Here is an 18,676-nt window from a genome sequence, read left to right as displayed (position 1 = left end):
CATTAATTATGTCCATAAAATGTAATGTGTGTTGTAAAAAGTTACTCGTTTCCTCACTACGAGAAAATACAAGCATTTGTGTATCTCACCTGAGTCTTCTTTTTCCCAACGCAGTTAAGCCAAAACTACAGCCATTATTCAGAGGGGCGTTCTACTACTTTCCCATTGACTAGCTAACGTTGTCTCACTCACAGGCGATCAGCGCAGAGACAGTAGCCTTCCAAGGTAAGTATGGAAAGTGTAATTTAACAATTAACTGCCTCCCGTATTGCAGGCATATTATTATCATGTTTGGTAACATTTGCCCATGTGTTTATTTTTAGAGTTTTAACTAGTTGTAAAAATGTCTCGGAACTACCGGGGTAAAGACATTTTCAAGTTGGATATTCGACGGATATTCGCGCTTTCAAACCACTTGAGCCACAGACTCCAAATAAGTGTCATTATGTTGGAAAAATTGCACACAACATTGCACATGTCTGATCTTTTTTTTAATGATTCGGACATTCATTCGCTTTCCAAAGCCAATAAACATGTGGAAATGTGAGCAGCATTTTGTATATGAATTAGTTAGGGAGTGTAAACAAAGTACAAACTTTTTTTACATTTGCATTTCAATAGCTCCTTGGTCATGGGACCTTCTTGACTCAAACAAGGTTCAGAATGTCCACTGACTACCCTTCTATATTGCACACCCTTTGATTTGTTCATTTTCATCTCACACGTTTTACAATAATTTTTCAAACTTTCTAATTTCAATAGCTCCTTGGTCATGTGACCTACTGAACTCAAACACACTTCAGAATGTCCACAGACTAGCCTTAGCCCATTCCCATTGACTAATCACCACGGAGACCAATCAGGAGAGAGGGAGTTCCCATTGACTAATCACCACGGAGACCAATCAGGAGAGACGGAGTTCCCATTGACTAATCACCACGGAGACCAATCAGGAGAGAATACATACAGGTCAACGGTGCCAATTGAAAGTCAAGGGGTGTGTCTGTGCCTTTTGGATTACTCTCTCTTTATAGAGAACCCCTGTGGTTCAAGTCAGGAGCTACCCTTCCCCTTTCAGTCTGCTCTGCACATGTCTGAAAGTGACAGAGCCAGCAGCCAAGAGTTTTTCCACATTGTCCTAAAAAATTATTACACTTGTGAATATATGTAAAATACTAATAGGTATTTGATCCAGTACAATGGAGTAACTATAGTAGTCAGTGGACATTCTGAATCTTGTTTGAAGTCAGTAGGACACATGACCAAGGAGCTAATGAAATGAGAATGTTTGAAAAACACATGTCAAATCATGTGAGATGAAAATGGACAAACTAAAGGGTGTGCAATATGTGTCTATGCCAGCGGGTTAGCTACAACCAGGATTGAACATTTTAGGAGTAATGGTTAAAGAGCTATTGAAATGTGAAAATGTAATTTGTCACTATGTCACCAACTACAGTTGGTGGACGTAAGGAAAACTACAGGTGAATATTCGTTGGATATCCTACCTGAAACTGGCTTTACGTCTTATGCTTATTATTTATAATTTCTCAAATATTTATTAGCTAATCATTCAATCGAAATACGCTATGCTACAGCCATTGAATCTGTCTTTGAGCGTTAAGAGACGTTAATGGCTAGTTCTGCCCACGACATTATGTTATTATATTTTTCAATCTTGAAATACAAGGGTAAATGGTATTAATCAGTGACCGAAAGTCACTTCCGGACGCCTCTGAATAACGGTGCGTGGTTTTGGCTTAACTGCGTTGGGAAAATGAAGGCGCATCTCGCGTCACCTGTAGAAACGTACCATCTACATTTCCTGGTTGTAAGCAAACCACAATATCCAGAATTAACAGCAAATTCAAGACGTAGTACCGCCAGTCGATTGGAACCACGTAAGAATAAAAACAATTCAGCCTCGACCACGCACACAAATTGGTGAATACCATTTTTTTTCTTAATATTGACCCCCATTGTAAAATAGGAAACTAAAACAGAAATAACAAAACATGCATGTAGCCAAGTCAAATCAGCTAAGACATTTTCCCAGCACATATCAAAGCTGCAGACTAAAGTTAAATCTAGACTTGGTTTCCTCTATCGTAATCGCTCCTCTTTCACCCCAGCTACCAAACTAACTCTGATTCAGATGACCATCCTGCTAGATTACGGAGACGTAATTTATAGATCGGCAGGTAAGGGGGTTATCGAGCGTCTAGAGGTTCTTTACCATTCGGCCATCAGATTTGCCACCAATGCTCTTTATAGGACACATCACTGCACTCTATACTCCTCTGTAAACTGGTCATCTCTTTATACCAGTCGCAAGACACACTCGTTGATGATTATTTATAAAACCGTTTTAGGCCTCACTCCCCCCTATCTGAGATATCTACTGCAGCCCTCATCCTCCACATACAACACCCGTTCTGCCTGTCACATTATGTTAAAGGTCCCCAAAGCAAACACATCTCTGGGTCGCTCGTCTTTTCAGTTTGCTACAGCTAGCGACTGGAACGATCTGCAACAAACACTCAGACTAGACAGTTGTGGCTGCTTTGTGTGATGTATTGTTGTCTCTACCGTCTTGCCCTTTGTACTGTTGTCTGTGCGCAATAATGTGTGTACCCGTTTTATGCTGCTACCATGTTGTCATGCTGTGTTGTTTTAGGTCTCTCTTTATGTAGCGTTGCCTCGCTTGTCGTGATGTGTTTTGTCCTATATTTGTATTGTTATTTTTAATCCCATCACCCGTCCCCACAGGAAGCCTTTTGGTAAACTGTCATTGTAAATAAGAATTTGTTCATAACTGACTTGCCTAGTTAAATAATATATATATATTTTAAACTTGTTTAGTACAGTCCGTTTAATTTCACTCACTACTTGTAGCTGTATAGTCCGTTTCTTTCTGTTGTTCCTCTTGGCTAGTTTTAAATGTTCCCGTCGGTAGTTTGCTAGTACCCATGAGGGAAGCCCTACAATATTATATTTTCCTAAGTAGTGAGAACACTAGGGAGCAGGCAATGTTGACAAGTAATCTGTAGACATGTTGTAGTTGTATAATTGGCTAAAACAAGCAGACAACAATAACGTTTTGCGTTTGAAAAGGGTATAGTTTTTTTTGCTGTGAGTTAATGGGGAAACCTAAATTAACCACACGTTGATACCGACTAGGTTTTTGGGAATTAACAGGTAGCTAACATTACTCACTGGACCAGTCAGTTGTTCATAGAACATCAGTTTATGAATAACTATTTATTTTGTATTATTGTGTCGACAACAACTGTAAAGTTTAGTCACGGTGTGGTTGGGCAAACAACAGGCATACACAGACTGGTGGGGTAGCATTTCATTAGATATTTAGAACTCAAGCTAACTAAAACGACATTTTATTAATCTAAACCAAAATCGATCTAGTTAGCGTTCATAAAACGTCATTCTAAAGCAAATAAATATAATTAACGAACTGCTATCTGTCGGTGATTTTGTAACGTTAGCTTCACCCTACCGGACCGTTAGCAAGCTACAGTAAATAACTAACTACTGCAAAAAATTAACTAATGTGTTTATATTTACTGAGTCCGATCCAGTGTTGCCAATTTATTTTCAGGACAAGTTGCTAAGAGGCAGGTTGATTTGTTGCTTAATGACGTTGTGATGTCATTGCGTGATAACGTAAAACAGCGTCATTACGTAGAATACACAATAACGTTACTCAAATTGAACTGTACATCTCGGCAAAAAATAAATATGATTTGACATTTGTTCGGGTACAGACTCTCACTCCTTTCTGTACTTCTGGCTGTACACCTTTGATTGAGACATGTTGATTGATGTTGTATGTTCTGTTCAATATCAAACATTCGTGACCAACTATATTCGTTGGGTTTGGCTCGTCAGCCAACAATGATTTGCAATTTGCTGAAATTGCTGCTGGCCTGCTGCTCACTTCTCACAACGCACTATTGCAGCCGTGTTGTGACTGAGATGTGTGACAGAGAAAATCGTTTTTGTGTAATTTAGAGGGGAAATGTGTGCATTTTAGCGTTTGAGTCACTTTTTAAAAGTTCTAAACACATTTTTGAAAGTAGCTACATTTATTGCTAGGTGATGTTTGAAAGAAAAGTTGCCAGGGTAGTCTGAAAAGTTGGTAAATATACCAACAAAATGTCTAAGTTGGCATCACTGAACGTGACTGGCGTATGTGTTTATATATACAGAGTCCGACCTCGTCAACATATGCAGTGGCATCAACTTGTGACTCCATGATGAGCAAATAAATATATTGGAGCTAGGCATAAACATCGTTTGTGTCTTGTTGTCACAGTTGGTGTGTTTTATAAATCGGCTACCACTCCTACTGTATTTGTCTCTATATTATGGAGCCTTAGTTGGTTGTTTATGCTTAAAGTCTACATTTGGAGAGACTGATTTATTAGGGATGGTTAGGAATGTTCGGGGGTAGGGGAGGGTTGTCAAAGTTTTTTTTTTTGCTTTAGGTGTTTTTTTTTTTAATGATTGCGCACAGGGGAGGGGAGGTCATTCCCCCCCCCCTGGTTTACATTCACTCTTTAAGTTTTTACTATACACAGAGTGTACAAAACGTTAAGAACGTCTCAATTCGTCGGGGCATGGGCTCTACAAGATGTTAAGCGTTCCACAGGGATGCTTGCCCATATAGACTCCAATGCTTCCCACAGTTTTGTCAAGTTGGGTGGTGGACCATTCTTGATACACACAGGAAACTGTTGAGTGTGAAAAAACCCAGTAGCGTTGCTGTTCTTGACATACCCTGGGGCGGCAGGGTAGCCTAGTGGTTAGAGTTTTATTTTTAATTTTTAATTTTATTTCACCTTTATTTAACCAGGTAGGCTAGTTGAGAACAAGTTCTCATTTGCAACTGCGACCTGGCCAAGATAAAGCATAGCAGTGTGAACAGACAACACAGAGTTACACATGAGTTACACATGGAGTGTTGGACTAGTAACCAGAAGGTTGCGAGTTCAAAACCCCCGAGCTGACAAGGTACAAATCTGTCGTTCTGCCCCTGAACAGGCAGTTAACCCACTGTTCCCAGGCCGTCATTGAAAATAAGAATTTGTTCTTAACTGAAAAAAATAAATCAAACCGGCCAGGTGTGCCTGGCACCTACTATCATACCCCATTCAAAGGCACTTAAATCTTGTCTTGCCCGTTCACCCTCTGAATGGCACACAAACACAATCCATGTCTCAAGGCTTAAAAATCCTTCTTTAACCCGTCTCCTCCATTTCATCTATACTAATTGAAGTGTATTTAACAAGTGAAAACAATAAGGGATCATAGCTTTCGCCTGGATTCACCTGGTCAATCTATGTCATGGAAAGAGCAGGTGTTCTTAATGTTTTGTCCACTCAGTGTATAATTTCTTCCATCCTAGACACAATTTCGCATCTACTGTAATGAAGCAGAGAATGGAATAGATCATTTAACATTTGCCAAAATGCAATTTGCTGGAAAAACCCTGTTCGAAAAGACGGAAAATGTAAATATACAACAACTAGGATGAGTTGTTTTTAATATGACTAGGATGGTGCCTTTTGGTTTCTGGACAACGAAAGAAAGTTGAAATGAAAATTAGTAGAACAGGAGCGAAAGACTGTGAAAATATGTTTTGGTTGCTAAGCCGCTCCTCTCTTTCCCACTGCTCCATGCAGCCTCAGTCTGCGAGTTGCCTAGCAACTAGGCTCCGCTCTGGTTTGCCAGTTGCCCACTGACTAGAGACAGCCATTAGTTGAGGTATGAACGCTACTTTATAACTCTATAAACTTACAGTATTTTACTATTTACTTTTTTTTACGTTTGGGAGGGGGGGGGGGGGTTATTTTTATAAACTTGAGTTGGACCCTCTCAGTAGATGTCTGTCCTTTAGTATGGATGGGTTGGTATGGGTGATTGACTGGTGTCTGTTCTGGTATTGTGTGTGTGTGTGTGTGTGAGGGGGTGGGGTGTTTGTGAAGGTTAGTATGCATGATCAATTGATGTGAAGGGACTGGGTGGATATAGTACCTTTTTGTTTGAGTGTTTATTATTGATTGGGACGAAGTAGTCAAATGTTGGCTAATCACTGACTAGTGTGTGTCCTATACAGACTAATCCTGCTGCTGACCTTGACACCAGTTTTAGTAGTACAGATCCCGGAGGCCCATTGGATGAAAACTATATCAGCCGGGAACAAGCTCAACATCATCTGACTTGGATGAGGAAAAAGGACTTCATGAGGCTGGCAAGAGACAAAGTGTTCAGTCTGAGTCCAAGGTCATACAGCTCATGAAGTTCTACCAGACCAGCTGCCATTGGCCCAACCAACACAAGACGATGCACACCAGCTGAAGAACATTCCGGACCCTGCCTGGAACATTCAGCCAACAAAACATATATATTGTTGTAGTATAATGTAGAATACCTAGTATACTCACAACTGTATTGTTGATTTGAGTAGCAACAGAAACCAATAGTGTTGACTTCCAAATTCTGGATGAATTCATTGTGATATTTAAGAAATCTATTCAGAAGTAACTTGCTACAATCTTACTACTGAAAAAAAAAAAAAAAATGATTACAGAGAGACCAACCATTGACGTCATGGTTTGAACACACCCAGCACAAAAAAAAAAAAAAAAAAAATCCCAAATACCTCTCATCACTCATAATTATTTAGGGAGACTGGGAAAACACTCCAAATAGTGCCTAGCTGTGAAGGTTACCTTTAAAATGTCTGTGCTGGGAAATGCATCACGATCACCCATGTTGCACAAGCCTTAAACTTACATTAATAATAATAACTTACCTGACTTCCCTAGTTAAACAACATTTGATTGCAGAATGTTAGCCTACATTTCTGAAATTGTGGATTATTTCATCTCAACATTTTAACCCATTTGAAACTGAATGAATGAGACTGGCGCTGTAATATTTGATGAGGCTGAGATATTTACGAATCGGAGAGGGACTCTTTTCTGCGTTATCCCATTGGTCAATGTCACTGCAGTGTGCCTCCTGCAGGCAGGCGGATCGTTGCACCCCTCCCTCCCCAACACGCCTGCTGCTACTGGAATAACCGGGAAGCGCGCTCTTACAACGGGGATCTCCTCCGCAACGTCATTCGCTAAAACCATTTCTCGAACGGTGGGATCTTGCGACGTATTGTAGCTAAGCTTTGATGACCAGATATGTTGTAGAACAGTGTGAGGGGTGGTGCTGTTCGATGGGAGGAGCTAGTTTTTAATTCTGGACTTCAAATACAACATGCTGGAGAGAGGTAAGGTGCCGCTATAATCAATATAAAATATAATAGTGATGTGCGTAATGTCAATGTCACTCGTTTCGAATCAGAAACCGCTATGATGTAGAACGGGATGAATGTAACGTATTTCTTTTGTTTATTATGAATTAGGTGGAATACGTAGTAACCTTGCCACTCCCTGCAGTGATGGTGCGCTGGTCAGACCCCTTATTAATAATGAATAGGTGGTGTGATGATACGGAGTTCATAAAACGATCCTTTGAATGGTGCAATATTGTAGGCCTATCATTCGATGCGCCTCAAAGGGGTTCTAATTAAGTTCACGTTTCTCCCCCAAAATATGACAAAAAAAAACAACATAATTGGCATATAATCTGACATTAAATAATATACGATCATTTCTAGGCTACGAATGATTGTAGCCTATCAAAAAAATGGACCACGACATTTGATTAGACTGGGAATCAGTGATTAATGTCTGCTTTGGAGAAAGGGGAGCCGTGGTTTGCGCGGGGGCATGGGACGTGTGTCGCGGCTCGCAGGCGATCCTGTGGACATGTCATCAAAACCCGCATTGCTGATGTGCACTGTCCCGTGGATGGATAATTATATGCACTATTTAATAGCTAGGGTGTCATGGTCTGCTCCCCAGGGCAGATGCCTACGTTGTGTTGAAAACTGACCTCCGGGTTAGCCAGTGATTGCATAGCAACAGCTTTCAGTAGCCTATTCGGTTAACAAGTGTCACAACAGTCTTACTTTGTAGCCTACCTACCTAAGCTGTTGCTTGTAGCCTACCTACCTGAGCTGTTGCTTGCTCCGGGAGAGCAAACTATTTTATCCATCTATAGTCTATAACTCCCTATCCCTAAGCGTTGAGAATAGCATGAAAAACAGCCTATGCTATTTTACCAACCTCAACAGTTAAAGGGGCAAACATATTTGTATCTATCTATCTACCTATCTCTAAAGCTTTGATAAAATATCAGAGTTGGAATCATTTTAACAACAGGCTATGCCTTAGCCGAAGTTTTTGTCGTGCCGTTTTTAAAAAAAGGAGCAAACAGATTCTGGACTGTTGGTCTTGTTACGTAATAAGCCATCTGTCATTCTGTCACTTTACTGTAGACCATCATGGAAGCTAGTGCACAACCGGTATAGGTCTACTATAGCCACATAAAAAAAAAACATGTAAATGGAGATTGGAATGATTCACTCAGTCAGAATAACAATATTGATGATCAAAAATTGATTCTAGTTATTGATTTAGTTTAATACATGTTCTGTTATGTTAATCAGTTAGTGAGTTTGTAATGGCAAACCCTGTATGTTTAATATTATCACTGTAGCTCTGTCTGGTTAATAATGTAGATAGACTAACAGTCTACTGTATCATATTTCTGTCTGCACTGTGCCACGTGGTTTGCTTTATTACATAACTGCAGTGTACTGTAAGATCTTCTCTGGGGTGATATCACTGGGCACCTTTTCAGCTGGAGGTCAAATGTCACGCTGTTGTATCATCACACGCAGCCACGTTCAAGGTGTGTTCATGTTGGCATTATAAACAAAACAACCTCCCATTTTATACAGTAGGCATGTATAGAGGCAGGACGCATCTAACTTTTAAGTGTCATTTGAAATTTAAAAAAATAATGTGATTTTTTTTTAAACATTTTGACAAGAGAGACTTAAATGGCCCTGCCCATGGCTTATAGAGCGACAAGACAGCCAACGACTTATGCTTATTAGAGTTTGTAAATGGCTTGTCCTCAGCAACAGCATTGTTTTTTTTTTTTTAAATAGCTCATTTCTATTTAACCCGTCGGGGCGACTGGAGTCGTGTGTGTGTGTGTGTGTGTGTGTGAGTGTGTGTGTGAGTGTGAGTGTGTGTGTGTGAGTGTGAGTGTGTGTGTATTTGTATTTATTATGGAACCCCATTAGCTGCTGCTTCCTGGGATCCAGCAAAATTAAGGCAGTTTTATACCATTTTAAAAACATTGCAATACATTTAACAGATTTTACAACATTACTGTGTGCCCTCAGGCCCCTACTCCAGCACCACCACGTATTGACAGTACAAAATCTAAGTGTGTGTCTAGTGCCTATGTTTGTGTTGCTTCACAGTTCCCGCTGGTACATGTGGTGTAATTTTACCTGTTTTTTTTAAAACAAATTTGACTGCTTGCATCAGTTACTTGATGTGGAATAGAGTTCCATGTAGTCATGGCTCTATGTAGTACTGTTCACCTCCCATAGTTATTTTCTGGACTTGGGGACTGTGAAGATACCTCTGGGGGCATGTCTTGTGGGTTATGCATGGGTGTCTGAGCTGTGCTCCAGTAGTTCAAACAGACAGCTTGGTGTATTCAACATGTCAATACTTCTCGTAAATACAAGTAGTGATGAAGTCAATCTCTCCCACTTTGAGCCAGGAGAGATTGACGTGCATATTATTAATATTAGCTCTCTGTGTACATCCAAGAGCCAGCCATGCTGCCCTGTTTGGAGCCAATTGCAATTTTCCTAAAGGCTTTTTTTGTGGCACATGACCACACGACTGAACAGTAGTCCAGGTGGGAAAAAACTAGGGCCTGTAGAACCTGCCTTGTTGATAGTGTTGTTATGGTAGAGCAGTGCTTTATTATAGACAGACTTCTCCCCATCTTAGATACTGTTGTGGCATATGTATCATATGTTTTGACCAAGACGGTTTACAATCCAGGGTTACTCCAAGCAGTTTAGTCACCCCAACTTGCTCAATTCCCAAATGTTTTATTACAAGATTTGGTTGCGGTTTAGCGTTTAGTGAATGATCTGTCCTAAATACAATGCTTTTAGTTTTAGAAATATTTAGGACTAAATTATTCCTTGCCACCCACTCTGAAACTAACTGCAACTCTTTGTTAAGTGTTGCAGTCATTTCAGTCACTGTAGTAGCTGATATGTATAGTGTTGAGTCATCCGCATGCATAAACACACTGGTTTTTACTCAAAGCCAGTGGCTTGTCATTAGTAAAGATTTAAAAAGTAATGGGCCTAGACAGCTGCCCTGGGGAATTCCTGATTCTACCTGGATTATGTTGGAGATTTTTCCATTAAGGAACACCCTCTGTGTTCTGTTAGACAGTTAACTCTTTATCCACAATATAGCAGGGGGTGTAAAGTAGAGGTCGACCGACTTAATCGGCATGGCCGATTACTTAGGGCCGATTTTCAAGTTTTCCTAACAATCGGTAATCTGCATTTTTGAGCGCCGATTACATTGCACTCCACGAGGAGACTGCGTGGCAGGCTGACCACCTGTTATGTGAGTGCAGCAAGGAGCCAAGGTAAGTTGCTAGCTAGCATTAAACTTATCTTTTAAAAAACAATAAATCTTAACATAATCACTAGTTAACTACACATGGTTGATGATATTACTAGTTTATCTAGCTTGTCCTGCGTTGCAAATAATCAATGCGGTGCCTGTTAATTTATCATCGAATCACAGCCTACTTTGCCAAACGGGTGATGATTTAAAAAGCTCATTCGCAAAGAAAGCACTGTCGTTGCTCCAATGTACCTAACCATAAACATCAATGCCTTTCTTAAAATCAATACACAAGTATATTTTTTTAAACCTGCATATTTAGTTAAAATAAATTCATGTTTGCAGGCAATATTAGCTAGGGAAATTATGTCACTTCTCTTGCGTTCAGTGCAAGCAGAGTCAGTGTATATGCAGCAGTTTGGGCCACCTGGCTCGTTACGAGCTGTGTGAAGACCATTTCTTCCTAACAAAAAACGTAATTAATTTGCCAGAATTTTACATAATTATGACACAACCTTGAAGGTTGTGCAATGTAACAGCAATATTTAGACTTATGGATGCCACCCATTCGATAAAATACGGAACGGTTCCGTATTTCACTGAAAAATAACCATTTTGTTTTTGAAATGATAGTTTCTGGATTCGACCATATTAATGACCTACGGCTCTTATTTTTGCGTGTTTATTATATAGAGCAGTCTGACTGCGCGGTGGTAGGCAGCAGCAGGCTCGTAAGCATTCAAATAGCACTTTCCTGCATTTGCCAGCAGCTCTTTGCAATGCTTGTAGCACAGCGCTGTTTATGACTCCAAGCCTATAAACTCCTGGAATTAGGCTGGCAATACTATAGTGCCTATAAGAACATCCATTAGTCAAAGGTATATGAAATACAAATGGTATAGAGATAAATAGTCCTATAATTCCTATAATAACTACAAGTTAAAACTTCTTAACTGGGAATATTGAAGTCTCATGTTAAAAGGAACCACCACCTTTCATATGTTCTCATGTTCTGAGCAATGAACTGAAACGTTAGCTTTTTTACATGGCACATATTGCACTTTTACTTTATTCAACACTGTGTTTTTGCATTTTTTAAAAACCAAATTGAACATGTTTCATTATTTATTTGAGACTAAATAGATTTTTATTTATGTATTATATTAAGTTAAAATAAGTGTTAATTCAGTATTGTTGTAATTGTCATTATTACAAATATATATATATTATAAACCGGCCAATTAATCGGTATCAGCTTTTTTTTTGGTCCTCCAATAATCGGTATCGGCGTTGAAAAATCATAATCGGTCGACCTCTAGTGTAAAGCCATAACACATACCTTTTTCCAGCAGCAGACTATGATCTATAATGTCAAAAGCCACACTGAAGTCTAACAAAACAATCTTTTTTTTTGTCATCAATTTCTCTCAGCCAATCATCATCATTTGTGTAAGTGCTGTGCTTGTTGAATGTCCTTCCCTATCAGCGTGCTGAAAGTCTGTTAATTTGTTTACTGTAAAATAGTATTGTTTCTGGTCAACTGCCATTTTTTCCAAAACTTTACTAAGGGTTGGTAACAGTCTGATTGGTCGGCTATTTGAGCCAGTAAAGGGTGGTTTTACTATTCTTAGGTTGCGGAATGACTTTTTCCTTTGCACTTTCTAGTAGGCTTATATTGAAAAATCGCATGTAAGGAGGGGTAAATATCGTCTGCTATTATCCTCAGTCATTTTCCATACAAGTGGTTAGTCCCCAGTGGCTTTTTTTTATGTTGATAAGACAACAAAAACATTTTCACCTCTTCCACACTCATTCTACAGAATTCAAAATTACACATCAGATAAAATTGTATTTGTTACATGCGCCGAATACAACCTTTACCGTGAAATGCTTACTTTACAAGCCCTTGACCAACAATGCAGTTCAATAAATAGAGTTAAGAAAATATTTAGTAAATAAACTAAAAGTGAAAAAAAATACATCAAAATAAAATCAAAAAGTAATAGAAGAAAATGACATAACAATAACGAGGCTATATACAGAGTCAATGTGCGGGGGTACAGGTCAGTCAAGGTCATTTGTAAAGTGACTATGCATAGATAATAAACAGCGAGTAGCAGCAGTGTTAAAACAATGGGGGGGGGGGGTTGTCAATGTAAATAGTCTGGGTGGCCATTTTGATTAATTGTTCAACATGGCTTGGGGGTAGAAGCTGTTATAAGGAGCCTTTTGGTCCTGGACTTGGCGTTCCGGTACCGCTTTCCGTGCGGTAGAAGAGAGAACAGTCTATGCAACCAGATGCCCTCGATGATACAGCTGTATAACTTTCTGGGGACCGATGCCAAAGGTTTTCAGTCTCCTTAGGGGGAAAAGGTGTTGTTGTGCCCTCTTCACAACTGTCTTGGTGTGTTTGGACCATGATAGTTTGTTGGTGATGTGGACACCAAGGAACTTGAAACTCTCGACCTGCTCCACTACTGCCCCGTTGATGTTAATGGGGGACTGTTGGGCCCTCCTTTTCCTGTAGTCCACGATCAGTTCCTTTGTATTGCTTATATTGAGGGAGAGATTGTTGTCCTGGCACCACACTGGCAGGTCTCTGACCTCCCTTATTGGCTGTCTCATCGTTGTCGGTGATCAGGCCTACCACTGTTGTGTCATCAGCAAACTTAATGATGGTGTTGGAGTCATGCTTGGCCACGCAGTCGTGGGTGAGCAGGGAGTACAGGAGGGGAGTAAGCACGCACCCCTGAGGGGCCCCAGTGTTAAGGATTAGGGAGGGTTTCCGGCATGATGGTGTTGATGTGAGCCATGACCAGACTTTCAAAGCACTTCATGGCTTCATACAATGCTTGTCTTTCATAATCTGGTCAGATATACTTGGATGTGTTTGTTGTTGAGATGTCATGCCTAAGTGTGCTAATCTTGCCAATGAAAAAAACATTAAAGTAGTTGGCAATATCAGTTAGTTCTGTGATGAATGAGCCATCTGATTCAATGAATGATGGAGCTGAGATTGCATTTTTGCCCAAAATGTAGTTTAAGGTGCTCCAAAGCTTTCTTTGTCATTTATCTTTGTGTCATAGTGTAGTTTTTTTTCTTCTTTTTATTCAGTTTAGTCACATGATTTCTCAATTTGCAGGATGTTTGCCAATCGTTTGTGCAGCCAGACTTATTTGCCATTCCTTTTGCCTCATCCCTCTGAACCATACAATTTTTTAATTCCTCATCAATCTATGGGGATTTAACTGTTTTGTATTTTTGTCTTAATGGGTTCATGCTTATTAGTAACTGGAATAATCAATTTCATAAATGTGTCAAGTGCAGTGTTTGCTCCTCATTACACACCACGGACCAACACATATTCTTTACGTCAACAACATAGGAATCAATACAAAATATCTCTTATATGACCTCTAATACACTATATTAGGCCCAACCTTTGGAACTTTGGTTTTCCTAGATATGGCTACTATATTGTGATCACTACATCCAATGGATCTGGGTAATGATGTCAAGCACATTTCTGCTGCATTAGTAAAGATGTGATCAAAGGGGGTTTAGGGTTAAGGTTAGGAGCTAGGGTTTGTTTCAGGGTTAGGAGCCGGGGTTAAGGTTAGAATTAGGGTTAAGGTTAGAATTAGGGTTCGTTTCAGGGTTAGGAGCCGGGGTTAAGGTTAGAATTAGGGTTAAGGTTAGAATTAGGGTTCGTTTCAGGGTTAGGAGCCGGGGTTAAGGTTAGAATTAGAGTTCGTTTCAGGGTTAGGAGCCGGGGTTAGGGTTAAGGTTAGGTTTTTGGGTTAAGGTTAGGGTTAGGGGAAGATATGATTTCGAATGGGACTGGGGTTCCCATGTTGTATTCTGTAATATCCTTCACTTTTTACTGCACCATAAGGAGATGATGGTGTCATGGTGAGGGATGGCTTTCCACTTCTTCTCATCAGCTCCCTGTATCCCAAACGGAACCCTATTCCCTACATAGTGCACTACTGCTGTCCCTACATACAGTCTTCAAGTACAAACATCTATCTAGAAGCTAAAAGGGTTCTTCGGCTGTCCCCATAGGGGGTACCCTTTGAAGAACCTTTCCGGTTCCATGTAGAACCCTTTTAGGTTCCTTTCCACATAGGGTTCTACACGGAACCCTAAAATATATATATATATATATATATATATACCTGGAACCGTAAAGGGTTCAACCTGGAAGTGAGTGAGTAGAGTGATTTACTTTAGCAGGGGCCATGTCAAAGGTAAGAAAACAGCACTCCAGCCAAAGACCTCGCGGATTACGTAATGGCGACTGGCGGGAATGCTGCTGACTCTCTGGTTTTACAGCCAAGACAAATAGTTCCCTCCCAAATTGTTCCCTACATAGTGCACTACTTTTGACTAGGGCCCTAATGCAGGATAAAGTGAATAGGGAGCCATTTGGGAGTCATCCAAACTTTGTTGATCTCTCCATGGGAGTTAAACGCTGCGGAGGGTTCTGGAGAATCTGTTCCTTATTGGCACAGGGGATATCCTCAATATGAATAGAGACCGGCAGTGCCTGGATTTCAGATCAGTTTGTTAAAATTACTGAAATGTTACAGTTTTTATTATTGATTGAAATAGTTTAGTGATAGGGTGGGTTGCAACCAACATGGTTTAAATACGTGTAGGATTAGAATCCAATCTAGGTTTTGTAAATCTAGGTTTATAAATAACAAGAGATGTGTTGCACCACTTCAATTTTTAATCTAGATCAGAAAATCTATGATTAATGGTTTTAAACTATGATTGGTAACACATGATTAGTTACACCAATACATGAGGTATTTCGTGAGTTGAAATGCAAGTAGCTAGCCTACTTGACAAATGAGGCCACAAAGTTGCTTTTTCCTAAAATAATAACAATGTAACTCCATGGGTAAAGGTGTTTCATGGGTTGGCTGATTTTGAAATACAATCTGTTATTTACCAGTACTAGACATAAAACAAAAAAGTTAGCTAACGTTACCTTCTGTAGTTAGCTAGTTAATAAACCAAGCTAGCTAGCATACAATATTATTTACTATTGTGATTACTTAACGTTATTTTGCCATTTTATTATTTTGTCCTCTCAGCCACCCTGATCATGGCACGTCAATGAAGTCCAAAATCTCCACGAATAAAAAAATTAATAATAATTGTCAGAGCTGATGGAGGAATTTAGTAACGTACTGGAGGGGAAAAAAAGGAATCATAAAAGACATGACTGTCAAAAAGAAGGACGACACCTGTGCCGATTTCTTGCGATTTAAAATATAATTGATCGACACGTGTTAATGAGAAAAGGGACCCAAATCGGATGAAAGCGTGCTGGGGGAAAATAAAATTAAAAGGCAAAAGCCAAAAAAGATGCGGCAGACGAGAGGCAGGGGATATATCAGACCGGAGCCAGAGGGGGGCGGGGCTCCGTTCAAGGGAATTGATCCTATCACCCAGACGATATGCGAGATGATTCCCCAGCAGTTTGTATATATATATATAAAAAGCCCCATACACTACCCACCATTGCGACCTTTACGCTCTCGTTAGTTGGCCCTCGCTTCATACTCGTCGCCAAACCCACTGGCTACAGGTTATCTACATGTCTCTGCTAGGTAAAGCCCCGCCCTATCTCAGCTCACTGGTCACCATAGCAGCATCCACTCGTAGCACGCGCTCCAGCAGGTATATCTCACTGGTCACCCCCAAAGGCAAGTCCTCCTTTGGTCGTCTTTCCTTCCAGTTCTCTGCTGCCCATGACTGGAACGAATTGCAAAAATCACTGAAGCTGGAGACTCACATCTCCCTCACTAGCTTTAAGCACCAGCTGCGAGAGCAGTTTACAGATCACTGCACCTGTACATAGCCCATCTGTAAACAGCCCATCTATCTACCTCATCCCCATACTGTTATTTATTTATTTATTTAGCTCCTTTCCACCACAGTATCTCTACCTGCACATTCATCTTCTGCCGATCTACCATTCCAGTGTTTAATTGCTATACTGGCCTACACACAATTACCCCCATAATTTCATTAGTGGAATCTTGTTTTTAGAAAGGTTTACAAATTAATCAAAAATGAAAAGCTTAAATGTTTTGAGTCAATAAGTATTCAACACCTTTGTTATGGCAAGCCTACATTTTTGAATGACTACCTCAACTCTGTACCCCACACATACAATTATCTGTAAGGTCCCTCAGTCTAGCAGTGAATTTCAAACAGATTCAACCACAAAGACCAGGTATGTTTTCCAATGCCTTGTAAAGAAGAGCACCTACGGGTAGATGGGTCAAAATAAAATAAAAACAGACATTGAATATCCCTTTGAGCATGGTGAAGTCATTCATTAACACCTCGGATGGTGTTACAATACACCCAGTCACTACAACGATACAGGTGTCCTTCATAACTCAGTTGCTGGAGAGGAAGGAAACCGCCCCGGGATTTCACCATGAGGTCAATGGTGACTTTAAAACAGTTACAGAGTTTAATGGCTGTGATAGAACTGAGGATGGATCAACTACACTGTAGTTACTCCACAACACTAACCTAAATGACAGAGTGAAAAGATGGCAGCCTGTACAGAATAACAAATATTCCAAAACAGGCCCCATGTTTGTTAAAAAGGCCGTAAAGTAATTCTGCCAAAAAATGTGGCAAAGAAAATGACATTTTTGTCCTGAATCAAAGTGTTCTGTTTGGGGCAAATCCAATACAACTAGTAATGATCAACAACCAACTTGACAGAGAAGAAGAATTTTGAAAAGAATAGTGTGCAAATATTTTATAATCCAGGTGTGCAAAGCTCTTAAGAGACCGACCCAGAAAGACTCACAGCTGTAATCGCTTTTAGAGACTTACCCAGAAAGACTCACGGCTGTAATCGCTCTTAGAGACTTACCCAGAAAGACTCACGGCTGTAATCGCTCTTAGAGACTTACCCAGAAAGACGCACAGCTATAATCGCTTTTAGAGACTTACCCAGAAAGACGCACGGCTATAATCGCTTTTAGAGACTTACCCAGAAAGACGCACGGCTATAATCGCTTTTTGAGACTTACCCAGAAAGACGCACGGCTGTAATCCCTGCCAAAGGTGATTCGGACATGTATTGACTCAGGAGTGTGAATACTTATTTAAATGAGATTTCTGTATTGCATTTTCAATACATTTGCTAAAATTTCAAAAAACATGTTTTCACTTTGTCGTTATGGGGTATTGTGTGTAGATGGGTGAGAGGGGGGGGGATCAATTGAATCCATTTTGAATTCAGGCTGTAACACAACAAAATGTGGAGTAAGTCAAGGGATATGAATAGTTTCTGAAGGCCCTGTAATAGACAGCATTCACAATGACCTTTATCAATTGGAGGTCAATAGTAAGATGACTGACAATACAGTGTTTCCCCTACCTAGCATTACATAGGCGTGGCCCTTCATCCCGGCTCTGTTATGCCCCTAGCTATACTAAAAAAAGATTTTCCGGGAATTCAATTTCAATTTAGTTTCCCTCAGGACATTATGACCCTCAACCCTCGAAAACAACACAATATTTTCTCTAACAGAGAAAAGTGCTTCACAATTATCCACCGTAATAAATAAATAATAATACTGTAAATTCTACGGTAATTACACGGTAATAACCCAACAATAACTTCTTTGTTTCTTTTTGGGGATTTATTAACTCAGTTGTAATTTATCAGTAAGTAACCCAGCAGAATATTTGGGTCAGTATGTTCAGCATTTTGTCCAGCCTCCATCTGAGACAACAGGACCAACCATATAAATCATGTTGTGTGTGTGTGTGTGTGTGTGTGTGTGTGTGGTATCCTATTAGGTTAGTCTGTACTGTTGCTCTGTTTGTTCAGGTCAAACAGACTTATTGAATAACGTTTCAAGACAGATTATTTTACCCATGATTCCCTGTAATCCTGTGAGGTGTTTTTATGAAAGTCAGATAAACACTTTATGTAATGGTTCAAAACAAGAAAGAGTCTACTGTATTTCCTGGAAATAAAAGAGGAAATAAAACCTCAAGATGAAACGGGATCTTCTGTATTA

General features: G+C 39.9%; 1 protein-coding gene across 4 annotated transcripts in view; it reads left to right on the top strand.

Annotated features, from left to right (window-relative positions):
• Window positions 1-136: 136 nt before the first annotated feature.
• The window catches only part of si:ch211-278j3.3 (E3 ubiquitin-protein ligase RNF19A), a 79,366-nt gene continuing 60,826 nt past the window's right edge, over window positions 137-18,676 (top strand). For 2 of the 4 annotated variants that reach the window (XM_065026142.1, XM_065026139.1), the window contains exons 1-3: window positions 137-225; window positions 5,703-5,784; window positions 6,137-7,306. The gene's annotated coding sequence lies outside the window, so the exon portion shown is untranslated. Of the gene's footprint in view, window positions 226-1,338; window positions 1,945-5,702; window positions 5,785-6,136; window positions 7,307-18,676 lie in introns of those variants that run through there. The other 2 variants (XM_065026140.1, XM_065026141.1) reach the window with 2 other exon arrangements.

This window comes from Oncorhynchus nerka, linkage group LG13 (genome assembly GCF_034236695.1).
Source record: "Oncorhynchus nerka isolate Pitt River linkage group LG13, Oner_Uvic_2.0, whole genome shotgun sequence".
In the NCBI taxonomy this organism is placed as follows: domain Eukaryota; kingdom Metazoa; phylum Chordata; class Actinopteri; order Salmoniformes; family Salmonidae; genus Oncorhynchus; species Oncorhynchus nerka.
This window is presented reverse-complemented; position numbering and strand designations above follow the sequence as displayed.